The 13,940-nt window shown below is 36.2% G+C and overlaps 1 pseudogene; it reads right to left on the bottom strand.

Annotated features, from left to right (window-relative positions):
- Positions 1 to 4,866: 4,866 nt before the first annotated feature.
- LOC131156060 (potassium transporter 5-like) lies at positions 4,867 to 6,903 on the bottom strand (annotated as a pseudogene).
- Between the last annotated feature and the right edge of the window lie 7,037 nt (positions 6,904 to 13,940).

Below are 13,940 nucleotides of genomic sequence, written 5' to 3' on the forward strand. Positions count from 1 at the left end.
GGATTAAAGACTATAGGAAGAACTCAGGCACAATCAAGAGAAAATTTCTCTATACTGTGACAGTCAGAGTGCTTTGCATAATGCAAGGAATCCATCTTTTCATTCCAGAAAAAAACACATTCGAGTACAGTATCACTTCATTCAAGAAGTTGTGGAAGAAGGAAGTGTGGACATGAAAAATATTCACACCAAAGACAACCTAGCAGACGTTATGACAAAACCAATCAACGCTGACAAGTTCATATGATGTAGATTCTATTATAGCCTAACAGAAACGTAAGTGACATGGAACTGGCAAGACTAAAAATGATGAAAAAAACTCGGTGGGGGGGGGGGGGGGTGGGGGCGTTTGAAAATGACTTTAAGTGGAATAATGTTGAATTGTAAAGTCATTTCTAGAATTCAAAGTCCAACATAGGGGTTGTACTATTCATATGGTGGTTGTACTATTTATATGGCGACTGCACTATTCATTTGGTTGTTGCACAAGTCTACAAATATGGCTGCACTATACATATGATGGTTGTACTATTCATATGGTGGTTGTACTATTCAATTGACGGCTTTGAAAAGAAGTCTTACGAACCCCTATAAATAGGAAATGGTGGTGAAGGAAGAAATCATCCCAAGCATCTCCAACTCCACCTTTAGAGAGAGAAATCAAGTACTCTCTTGCAAAGTGTCCCTCTTGTAGCTTGTGTTTCTAGTTTCTCCTAATTCTAGAGAGATTTTGTATACTCCTAATTCAAGAGAGAGGCATCATTGTTCTTCTCTTGTAATTAGAGAGAAGTTGTATCATTTTTTTTCATAGTGGATTCCTTCTACTCTTACTCATGGTTTTTACCTCAATTTGTTTGGGGGTTTTCCACATAAATCTCGATGTCAATTCCTATTTTCTCATTTCCTATTTTAGTTGTGTGATACTGTTCCTACCCATTCAATTTCCTAACATTTCATGTCTACCCTAATCTATGTAAGGTCCAAACCTGTAGAATTGGCAGAATAAAAATAGGAACAAACATCAATGAACTTACAATTTTGAAGGAGATGCCATTAGTCGTGTGAGGAAGCACAAAATTGAGCTATTGTCTGCCTAGGATACACCAGAGAAGAAAGCTACACTGTAAGACAGGAAATGGAAGGTCGAAGCTGATGTTGACGGATGGTGGTGCTGATAATGGATGTTGGTTGCTGAAGCTAGCTATGGGTTGGAGTATGGATCAAATGGCTATGAAGTAGGTGATCGGAGGTGGGGGATGTTGGAGACGGGGGAGGTGCTGGGTGAGGTGAGTAGTTCCATATTTCCATAACCGAGCGATCGTCGAGTGCTCAAGTTCCTAAAAACTCAAATCGACACAACCTAGCCAAGCTAGTTGAGCAAATCATAGAGCTGCGAATCAATGACGTTGAAGTCAAGGTCACCAGCGTATAGAGACGTTGTCACAAATTGGATCGTGCTAATAGCCGCAACACCATTCGTACTAGACACAAGAGCCTGATGCTAAACCTGAATTTGAGATGATAGAAGAAGATGTGAGAGAAAAGTAATGATGAAGGATAACTCGTTGGAGATTCGAACGGTTGTGTGCGGCTGTGAGCGAGGGAGAACTGGAGATGCGAAGCCACTAGTCAAGAGCCTGTGAGGCGCTTTGTTCGTGCCTAAGCATGAGCCCTGAGGGTCCTGAAGCTGAGGATGATGGAAATATGGAGATGGGTTGCATGTGGGAGGAGGGATGGTTGGAGGATGATGAGGGAGAGTGTTGGGTTGGTGAGAACAGGGAGTTTATGGGTTATGAGGTTTGCAGGAGGGCCATGAGGCTACAAAGGGGACTATAGGAGACGATGTTTGTGTAGTAGGATGAGGATGAAGCTGTGAAGATGGTGAGAGATAGAGAGGGGCTGTGGGAGAATGGGCAGTGATGGTGCAAGAGAATGGAGAGTTGTGAGAGATAAAATGGAGAATTAGAGAGATTAGAGAATAAGCGTGAGAATGGAAAGCTAGAAAGTGGGGGGCTGTTGTTACCGACGTGGGGATTAGAGAGATTAGGGAGAGTGAAAGACAGTGGGGATAGAGAGGTGTGGTGGAGATGATTGGGATAGGAGCTGCGAATGGAGGTGCTTGATCTAACCATGGAATTGAGAGTGATGGGAGAGAGACGAGGGAGAGTGATGTTGTGCGAGGATGATGAGTGAATAGTGCCCGCGTGAATAGTGAAAAATGGAAATGGAGAACAACCCCCCCCCCCCTTTTTGTGTGCCCCTTCGCCTGCATCGAGACTCTTCATTTATAGGGGTATGGATGGTGCCAATTGGCACGCAAGGCCCGCGGGAAGTAGAAAAAAATTCCAAAATAAAATATCCCTTCCCTATACACACTCTCTATTAATGGGGTTTGGGAGGGAATCATTTTCCTTGTGCACATGCTTTTCCTTTTTTTTTTTTTTTTTCCTCTTATTTTTGAATTTATTTTATATTCATTTTTATTGGGCAATTTTTATCTTCCCAAAAGAAAAGTTTCTGGTTAAGAATAAAACTTGATTGCCGGCAATAAATGGACCTGGACTTAAAAATGAAAACAACTCAAATAAAATAAAATAAAAGGGATTCAATTATACATATATACACAAAAAGGAACTCGAAAAGAACCTCAGTTTTTATTTTTATTTAAAAAAAAATAAAATAAAACTCCATTTCTCAAATTTTAAGATTAAAAATAACTCAATTTTTTAAATTAAAGGGACTCACTCTAAAATAACCGAAACACAATATGGGAATAATCAGGAATTATATTTGACAATAAAATGTGATTCATTTTTCAACTAATTGGAACTCACTTTTGAAGTACAAGGACTCAATTTTGAAGACTCGGGACTCAAAGACTTAATTTTAGAAGGGACTCACTCGGATCCTCACAATTTTGGGAATAAAGTCAACTTCAATTACACCGGGTCTTCCCAAAATGGACTGATTAAAATTGGGGTGTCTACATATATCACCATGTTACCCTCAGCAAGGACACCAAAGGATACGAAGAGAACACATCCATGCATATAAGAAAAGTCAACGACAATGGGAAAGGTTGATGGCCGACAAAATTACTAGCTTTCAAAATACAGCACTCCAAGGAGTCTAAAGAAAGAGAGCAAATAGAAAGTTACAAATAAGGGGAAAAACAAGGGGGATTTATAGGTATTAGAGAAATATATCCTTTCCATATAAAAAAATATACAATTTCCATTTTTCACTTATCTCATGTATATATATACCCTTGTATCCCTTGTAATAATAGAGCATCAATAGAGAAAGTTATATTTCTCCAAATTTAACATGGTATCAGAGACAACCTAAGTTTTTTATTTTCTTTCTTGCCGTGCCGCCCCCATTATTGCTTTTCTTTCTTACTGTCGCCCTCTCTTTGTTGTCGCCCTTTTTTTCTTGCTGCCTTTGCACCCTTGTTGCAACCTTGCCGCCACCGCACACATCCAAGAAGTTCCCACAGGTTCTAGCATCAGCAACCACACTCCAGCCATTTCAATGTATCTCAGTCACGGCTCATCAACGTCTTCTCCAGTGTGCATTTTTCACAGCTCCTCTCGTAGCTTGTCTCTACAACAGACTCACATCTCTCTCTGCTCTACAGTCATTGTTCACCTTCACCGTCACCGTCATAGTCTCCGTAGTCATTCGGAACTCCTTCTCCTTACAGTATCTGTCGTCGTTCAGAATTCTTTCTCCCTGCAAATGCTGTCGTTGTTCGGTGTTCTCTCTACCATTGATTTCCAAAGCAGATTTGGTTCGGTTTTGCCTCAAATTGGTTCAACATTCACTCGCAGATTTGATTCCGTTTTTGGCTCAGCTTGGTTTGGTTCAGTCCATTGGCATGCAACTAGCCAAATCTCTTTCTTTTTAATTGCATCGTGCATGGAAATATGAATCTTCACATGGTATCCGACGGTCCCTCATCTTCTCTGGCCATCCTGCTAGCAATTCCATCGTTTTTTGTTTTTTTTGGCAGTTATAATTATGAGCAATGTATGCCTCATGTACACACATTCTCATTTTTTTGATCTAAAAATTTTGTAATTTTGATATTCAAAACTTCGATTATGGGAAGGAAAGATAAATTATTAGGTACACCGGTTGTATGCACAGGAATTAATATGCTTTCACCATGTGTATAAAAAATAATTATAACTGCCTAATTTAGTTAAAATTCATACACATGATGAAATCATGGTAGTTCCAGTGTATATACACCTAATTTTTTCTTGGAAAGGAAGAAAGGTTACCTTGTCTAGGGACATTATGAGCCTCAAATAAATAAATAAATATTTATAGACACATACATGCACATATCAAGGAGTTTTGTGAAACTTCATCATTAAAAGATATAAACTTCATATTGATCCCAACATATATAGAACCTCTAGTGGGGAATTGCTTGAGATTATGCAACATGTTAGTTCAATAATTAAAAAAAAAAAAAAACCATGGAAGTTGGGATTCTTCTTCAAGAAATTTGATATCTTGATCCTTGTGAATAACAAGGGAATTGGATGGGATTAGCCTTTGAGTTTTTCAAATTAAAGGAAAATAAAAGAAATCATCTTACCAAACCAGCTAAATAATTTTATATACTTATACAAATCATAAAAAATTGGAAATAGAAATCATAGTCTTAAAAGAACCTACATCTAACCAGAAATTCTTGGAACAACATATTATATAGGGATTGAAACTTAGTTTGCATGCTACAGGAGCTAGTTTGCAAAACAGCAACTCAGTAACTTTGCCCCAAATTCATCCTTTGTAATCTGCAATTATTTAGGCATATTCTCAATAGAAAAATCAAATTCATTTGATGTTCTAAAGCTCATAAGTCACTCCCACCTTCAACATTTTCTTGTGAGGAATGTCAAACACCTTCTCAGTCTGCCTTATGTTCCTCTTCAAAAAATTGTAAGCATAATTTATCACAATCCTCTTTCCCATCCTAGCTCCTTTGCTTGCTATCACCTCGCTCTCACCAATTAGGTGAATGATGCCTACTTTCGAGGCATTCTCCACCTCAAAAATCTCTTTACATGACATTTGTTGTCGTTTTTCATCTTTAGATTGTGTGACATGCTCTTTGACATTATCATCATTAAATAACCTATCATCCAATTCTTCGTTCTTTCCAATGTTGTCTCCATCATTGTCAGCCTTTGGAAGCATCAATGCATTATCCCTCACAAACTCCTTTAGTCTCTCAACTAGCAATATTTCAAAAGGTTGTTTCTTATTTTGCACATCGGTATACCCATATCTAACAACACAACGAAACATGTTAAGATCGCTTGGATCCAATTGGCGAAAAAAAAACCTCTTCCATTGGCACCTTGCTTACGTGCAGTGATTTGATAGAAACAAAAACAAGGATAGAGTATAGCGCAGGTACATTTTCCATATAGTGCTTGAAGATGGGAGGGATTCCATGAACAAGCTCAAAGTAAAAGATGGCAAGTCCTGGCATCCTACACAAGCTTGTGTTGGCAACCATCTCCTTCAACTTTTCTCGAGATATCTTGTGATTGAGCTCATAATAGTATTTTTTCCGGTACACATCATTCCAAATGTACATTATAGCCACTAGAAACAAGGCAAAGGCCAAGGGTAAATACCCCCCTTGATCAAATTTATAGAGAACTGAGCTCAAGTACACAAGCTCAATACTGCAAATGACAAGAACATAAGCCATCATGAGAATTATATTGGTTTTCCATTTCATGGTCATGATAAGCACCAAAAACCATGATGTGAGTGCCATGACAAACACCACTGCAATTCCTATAAAAGACAAATATAATTCATAGTTTCAAATGAGGAAAATCCCTAAATATGTAAAGAACATGCAGATCAATTTAATGGCCATGTATAATAAAATAATAGAAGTACGATTACCATATGCATTCCCAATTTTTACAGTAGTCTTGAATCCAGCAGTGACTCCAACACAAGCGAACATAAGAAGATAGTTGACTTCAAGTATATAAACTTGTCCTTCATACTTTGTTGAGGTATGCACAATCTTCACACGAGGGAAGCAACCTAGAGAAATGGATTGTTGGATTATAGAAAATGCCCCTGAGATCATGGCTTGGCTTGCTATTATCGATGCTAAAACAGCCACAACGAACATTGGCCAATATAGTGGCCCTGCACCATACAATATGTTACATAAACAAAGAGTACTAAAATAAGATGCAAATAAATGGGTTTTGTTGTAGGTTATAATAATTTGGTCATAAAATCTTGCTATAAACTTAGTTTGGTAGGGAGCTATTCTCCAACACCTACTAGGAATAGACTTGTAGAAGGCATCTAAAACATCATCAAGGTGTTGGTGAAGGTAAGATGCTTGTCCTATATATGCAAGTACAATAGCTGGGTATGTCACAATGCACATGCTTACTTGTATGGATCGAACACTAAAGTGATCGAGGTTAGCAAACATAGCTTCAGTTCCTACATTTAGGTAACAAATTCAAGAATCATCTTGCATTTTTATTTTGTATAGATGAAAAATTGTATGAGGCAAACAAAAAATCAGTTGTGACCTGTTATGGAAAGGATACTTTCGCCAAGGGAAATCCATGCTTGCTTCTTGTTCCTTTTGAAATACTCTATAATATATTGTGGATTTAAAGCTTTGATGACAACATGATCAAATTTGATGAAATTGTAGAGGCCAATACAACCAATCATCATGAACCAGACCAATATTATTGGAGCAAAATTGTAGCCCACTTTGTCGGTTCCAAATCTTTGAATTGAAAATAGAAAGACCAAGATTGCAACTGATATCTAAACAATCTTCCTTGCATAGATAAAGAGGTACACACACAAAGGAGAAAGTGGCATGAATTATAAAGAAGAAGATAATGCATTTCCATAATTCAAGCATCTATAAATTCTAACATTAATTGCATACCAATCTAGTTTATGATTTTATCAAATACTTTGTAAGTTACTTTAAAATACAAATTCCATATTTAAATTATTAAATTGAAGAAAATCATAGCAACAAAAGCTTATATCATTTCTAGAGAGGGACATAGTAAGTTAATATCCACATGGAGCTTGATGAGATCAAATGACAAAGCTAACATGAGCAAGGTGCCATGTTCAAATTACATATATTGCCTCTGAAGTGAAAGAATATAAATTAAGAGGGGACAAATATTATCTTAATGGAATATATATTAGAAAAAAAGAAATTTTAATTTTTTTATAATTGTAATAGTAATAGGATAATAAACTTTGGATGTTACAATCACGTGACTAAAGAAAAAAAATGAAATAGAAAGTATTTCTTAATATAAATGATGGCAAGTAGTGGTGATAGCCAACAACTCCAATTTTCCTATAACTCATGTTGGCAAGATAGTACTTGTAACGTGGTTCACCATAATGAGTGCAACTACTAAATGTGTTGCATGTTCTAGGAATGAAGAAAAAAAATTTTATCAACATTAAAACTCACAGCTTCAAGGAATTACGTGGCCTTCAACCCAAACTATATTTAGGTGTACCAAATTTTTATACATGTGGGTACAAAAATCATGAAAGGACAAAGACTCAAGTTTATTTACATGATGTCAGCTTAAGAAACATAAGGAAATTGTGTGCGCCTAGTGTAAGAAGAGAGCGCAAGAGTGTAAGTAGCAGAAATTTTGTGTAATTTTTGTACAAAATTGTGAGCATATGTTGTGTGTAGGCAGCAAGGAAGTGCTATGTAAGTGAGAGTACTTCTAAGAGTGTTTAGTGTCATCTTGTAACTATGAGGCATATTAGAGTGTTTAGAAGTGTTTGTTTTTTCAGTTTGAGTGTCTCATTGTCTGTCTAAGTGTAAGATGTTGGGCACCTATTTTATTTCCTCAAATTAATAAGAGTTAGTCTTTATTGTGTCCACCACCTCCAATTCTTAACAAGTGGTATTAAAGTTGCCAATTAAGAACCATGGCAAAGATCATGGCACTTGGAGATTCTTCTAATTTGTAGTTTGGGACTGTGAAGTTCGTTGGTCTATGTACAAACTTACTAGGTTAAGCACAAGGCATCACCAAGTAATGATAATAGATATAGCAACCTCATCAAAAACATAGAAAAGCTTAACCACAACAACTATAAAAAATTGTAGCATTCGCACGTAGTTTTACATGTTTGGGCAAGACTTGCAGGAGTCTATTGTCAATAGTAAAACTACACCACCAATTGATGTTGAAGAATTGAAGAAATAGAAGGTAAGAACTAGCAAAACATTACACATGTTGGCATTAACAATAGAAGTTAAGTTATTACAACAGATTAAGGACAAGAAAACACCCAAGGATGCATAAGACACCCTTGCATCTCTATTTGCTAAAACAAATCAGTTTTGTAGTAAAACGCGAGTGCAAGTCAAAACTTTAAGACAATTAAATCTATTTGTGGGTAAATTTCAAAGTTAGGCCTAGAAAATAAAATTTTAGAGAAAAGAATGAGAAGAATTATTATTTACGGCCTTAGGGTGAAATATAATAGTCTCATCACCACCACTCGTGGATGGGTCAAAGAACCAAGTCTAACAAATTTGAAAAATATATTAGTCAAGCAAGAGGATTTGGATAAAAAACAAATGCTTGGAGTCTCACTAAGGATGAGGAAAATGCTTTTTTTTTTAATAAGAGAAGCTTTAGTTGAATGGATAAAATGGTTGCGAGAGCACATGTTGGAGAAAAGTCAAATCAATAAGGATAAAAGAAGACTAGAAAAAAAAAAAAAAGAGTTAGACAAAGAGGAGCTCTCATTGAGTAGTTCAACAAAACCACAACAAAGAAGAAGATGAAGATAAGAAATATCGACACCTAATGTTATAACTATGGGAAGATAGGACATTTCACTTGAGATTGTTGGTACAAATAAGATGAAGGGAATTTCGCGACATCAATCTACAGTAAAAATGATGGCAAAGAAGATTGAGACCTCTAAGCATCCTTCATAGTAATGGAGGACAAGTCTAATGACGAGCACACATGCTTCTTGCATTATTGAACTGAAGGAAAAATCAGTAGTCACTATGGTAATGATAAAGTAGTTCATTATAATAGTTATTAGATAGTAGACTCTAGATGCTCCAATCACATGAATGGAGACAAATAGAAAGTAAAAAGTACTTTTGAATATAAGTGAGGGCAAGAAGTGGTAGCTATCAATAACTTCAAATTGCAAATAACTTATATTGGCATGGTAGTACTAGTACCAAGGCTTAGCTCACAATGAGTGCAACACCAAAATGTGTTGCATACTTGCTTGATCTTGGAATGAAGAAAAATCTCATTTCAAGGAATTATGTGGTCTTTGGCTCAAATGATGTAAAGTTGTACCAAAGTTTCTAGCTTGTGGGTACACCAACGTGAAGAGATGAAGACTAGAGTTTATTTATGTATAATATCAGCCCAAGAAGCAAAAAGAAATTGTGCATTGTGTGCCAGAAGAGAGTAAGAGTGTGAGCAATATAAATTTTTTGTCATGTGTACAAGAAAGAATAGTGAGTGTATGTTGTGTGTGGACAGCAAGGAAGTGCTTCGTGAAAGTGTTAAGAGTGCTTAGTGCCATCTTGTAGGTTTTGTTTTGTTTTGTTTTGTTTGGACTTGTAACCCGATTTTTGGCTGGATGTGGGTGTTGTTCTTTGGGAGGTTTTTAACGTGTTGTCTTTCGTTATCTCTCATTGATTGTCTTGTAAACATGGTATTCCTCCGCCAAAAGTGAGGGGTTATCAATAAATAAATAGAGGTGCCGCCCTTCTTATTAAAAAAAAAGTAGATTAATTCGAATTTGAAGTTTCATATTCATACACCCAAGCACGTCACTAAATTTTTACATATTTTAAATTTTAAAATTGTAAGTATTTTTGCAGAGATTATATTAACTTTTTTGTTCGTTTAATAACATAAAAGTGTTTAATTTTAATTTTTCTCTTAGCAATCAAAAGTTAATAAAAAAATTAGAAAAAAAAAATAACTAATTAATTAACAAAAGAAGTTTAGTATTAAGGAGCAATGAGAACATACCATCCAAATCTATTGTTGAAGTACCGACCATGGTGGCGACACCAAGAAGAAAAGTATTTGAGAACTTGACTACCAGGCAGTCGATTCCAAGCTATTACCAAGTCAACTCAGCTAGGCATCTGAATTCACTTAGGATCAAAGTACAAAACTCAATAATCCAAGATCTGAGTAATAGAAGATTTAGTACGGCAATCAATTCCAGACTGTTAATTATTATTTTTATTTGAAAAATTTGTTCTGATAATATCAAATCATCGCATCAACGATATAAATGAGAATCTCGAACGATTCTCTCCAATATAGTTTCATCAATCCTCCAAAATCTTCTTAGTTTAGAAAATAATTAAAGTCAATGGGATTTTAAAATCTATTTATTGTAACTAAATAAGTAAACAATTTATTTTTAGATTACTACTCTCTGGACGGTGTTAATTGTATATCCTATGAACCGCGTTTGGCTGGCTTTAATGCATTCACATGGTGTAAATAGAATTAGATACGAAAGGTGTAAATAGATGCGAAAGTGGGACTTGAATTCATTTTCCAAATCCCGAACAAGTCATAACAAAATTAGTTTTAACCTTCAACTATGCACTTTGTGCCTGAATCTCATAATTTATATCAAACATTTTCTCGATATCAAAACTATCAATTGCCAAAAAATAAAAAATAAAAAAACTAGATATAGAATAAACAAAAATGTACATCATTAACCACAGAATACATGGTCACCAATAGAGATTAGAAAAATAAAATAAAATACACACACACACACACACACACACACACACATATATATATATATATATATATATGGTAAATTATTTTGAAAAAAATGTAATTTTAAACATCATTAACCATATTTTTTCTTATTTAGAAACATATTTCAAGAAAGTTTTACTCTACATAAAAATTAATTTTTCTTCTATTTTTTTCAAACAAAATGTTTTATCCTAGATAAAATACAAAACAAAATACACCATCATTCTAGACACCCTAATTTTTACTAAGTCATCTTAATTGTGAATCAACTTCTCTATTGGTCCTAATTCAAAATCAGTTCAAATGCATAATCCAAAAGTAAGGTTATTTAATTATAATTAGTTTAACCATCTAGCCATGTCCCTAAGTTTCCCTAACCAGATTTTTCAAAATCATGTCATGGAAATTTAAATGAGGTTAGGAATTTATATTGATTAACTAAAGGTCCTTGAATTTTTAATTCATATTCATGCATGAGTAGGAGCCCTAAGTTGATTACCCACCAAATCATAGCCTCAATTGAATATTTCAAGACCACATCATGATTGATATTAGGATTGTGTTTGGCCTTGTCAAAATTATGGGTTAATTAAAAATTGTTTGAAGTGAACTCTCAATTTTAACTCCTATTTTGTTTTCTGTGTGAATAAGTCTCGAGTATACCTAATCAAATAAATATTTCATTAAGTGGGCACATCATGAAGTACATGGAAATTCTGGGAAGTACCACACTATACAAGGACTTACATAGAAATATAGTACAATATTGGAAAGGAAAATGCTGAAATACTGAATACAAGGAATACATACAAGGAAAATACAGGAAATTACAAAGGAAATACAAGGGAAAATAAAAATCAACTCAAAATCTTTAGACAAGCTTGCGGGCACATTTCGAAGCATCCTCGGGGGTCCTGTCCACCAAATTAGAACAAAAATCATGTGAGTGAATTAAATAAAAATTCAAAAGAAAATATGCATGTGCGCAACAAACCTACCAAGAGAGAGATTGCGGAACTGTTGAAATATCCCCCCTGTCCTAATCTCCATTAGTTGGAGAACTAACCGAATGGCAGGAATTGGGGAATGGATTTCTATTGGAACAAATTGAAGGAAGAAAAGACTTATTAGACCCTGCCCAGACCAACCCTATGAATAGGGAGCATCATACAGGGCTAGAGAGAGGAGAGAAGAAAGCAATTAGCAAAAAAACTTAAGCAATTGAGATAGAATTGAGAGAAGGAGAGAAAGAAATTGAGAGAAGTTCCAAAAGCAAATTCTCAAAGCTGCAACAATCCTGCAGAGGCTCTCAAGAGTTGGAGCCATTTCCTCAAGAGGCACACCCACTTGTGCCAAATCCCTCAGATAAAGAAGGCACTCCGTAATGCCTATGTTCAGAACACAGAAGAACACAGAATGACCAGAAGGACACCTTGAACAGACACTCGATAGACTCACAGATTGGACCAGAAGATCAGGGGAGAGGAAGACAAGAGTTAAAGTAAAATGGCTATTCCTTCCTAAACTACATGCTAAAATGTGATAGACTGTATATAAGACTCTAAATGTAGGATTCCAAACCTCGAGTACCACTGAACTCCAGCACTGACTTAGCTTCCACTGAACCCTACACTCAGGCAAACCCCAACCTAGCCCACTACTGAACCAGATACCTTTGAGCGCTGAACTAAATCAGACCTAAAATTGGAGCCTCCAACATTGACTAAACCCCAAACCAAGTACCACTGAACTTGAACTGAACCCCGAGCCAACTCCTCTGAACTAAACCTGAAACTCAAACTTGAATCCCAACTAATACCGAATCGAACCAAAAATATAGGCCCATCTTAGTTTTAAAAGCCTCGAGCCCATCACTCACTTTTTAAACCCAAGCCTGTAAACATTATTTAAAAAATTACCAAGGGCCATCTTAGTTTTTAAAGGCCTCGGGCCCATCACTCACTCATTTAAACCCAAACCCGTAAGCATTCTATTAAAAATAACCCATGCCCATCTCAGTTTTAAAAGCCCCGAGCCCATGACTCACTTTTTAAACCCAAGCCTGTAAACATTGTTTTAAAAATAACCCGAGCCCATTAAAAAAAAATAAAAAAAAGAAGATAAACACCTGAGGCTCAAACCCATTTTAAACTTAAGCCCATTCCATTTAAAACTGACCCAAGCCCAACTTAAAGAACGGACCCAAGCCCAAAACCATTTTAAAGAAAGACTCAAGCCCACACATTTTAAAAAGAAACTTGAAAGTCCATTTTTAAACTCCCAATGCCCAAACCTTTTTGAATAACCTGAGCCCACCATTTAAAATCCTGAGCCCACTCGGAGTACCTCTAAGTCCAATTAACCCTATGGGTTGACTCGTGCAAGTCAACCTTGTTGCAACTCATTGGGTTAGGGTTCAGACGAGTTACCTCATCCCTAAATACTAACCTTCAAATTAGGAAGCCCTAGGATTGCTCAGACGCAAGCACACAATAGCAAATTTAGCAAGAAATTGCACACGTAAAACCAAAAAACCGAGGGAAACAATACATATCTTTTGCATCTTTATTGACTGAGTAGGCCTCCACTAAGCTTCGAATCGAATCTTCTTTTCAAAACACCATTGAGTGTCCTAGTGCTCACAGTTGTAAAGACGAACTGAAACGGAGGCTTTCGGCTTAACAGAGAGAATCACTAGAGAGAACAGAGAGGTGTAAGATGGGGCTTTTTGATTTTTAGAGAAAAGGGGGCTTTGGGGAGAGGTCAGGTGAAGATATGAAACCCTAGGGTCTTAAATTGATCGGGGAATAAGAAAAGGAGAGAATAGAGGTTTTCTATTTGATTAGAACCAAATTGAGTTATGTCGGGGCTTCAGGGAGACAAAGATATGAACCTAAGTCTTAGATTATTCGGGGGTGAGTAAGAGAGAAAAAGGAGTTGCCGATCTGTGCTAGGTTTTCATATTGATTTGAAGAAGGAAGAGGGGGAGAAAAGGGGAGATCTTTTGAGAGAGAGGGAAGCGAGCACTAGGTTTTGGGACCACAGGAACGCGAGAGGATCAAACTTCTGAGAGAGGAAAAAGGG

Source organism: Malania oleifera, chromosome 5 (genome assembly GCF_029873635.1).
Source record: "Malania oleifera isolate guangnan ecotype guangnan chromosome 5, ASM2987363v1, whole genome shotgun sequence".
NCBI lineage: Eukaryota > Viridiplantae > Streptophyta > Magnoliopsida > Santalales > Ximeniaceae > Malania > Malania oleifera.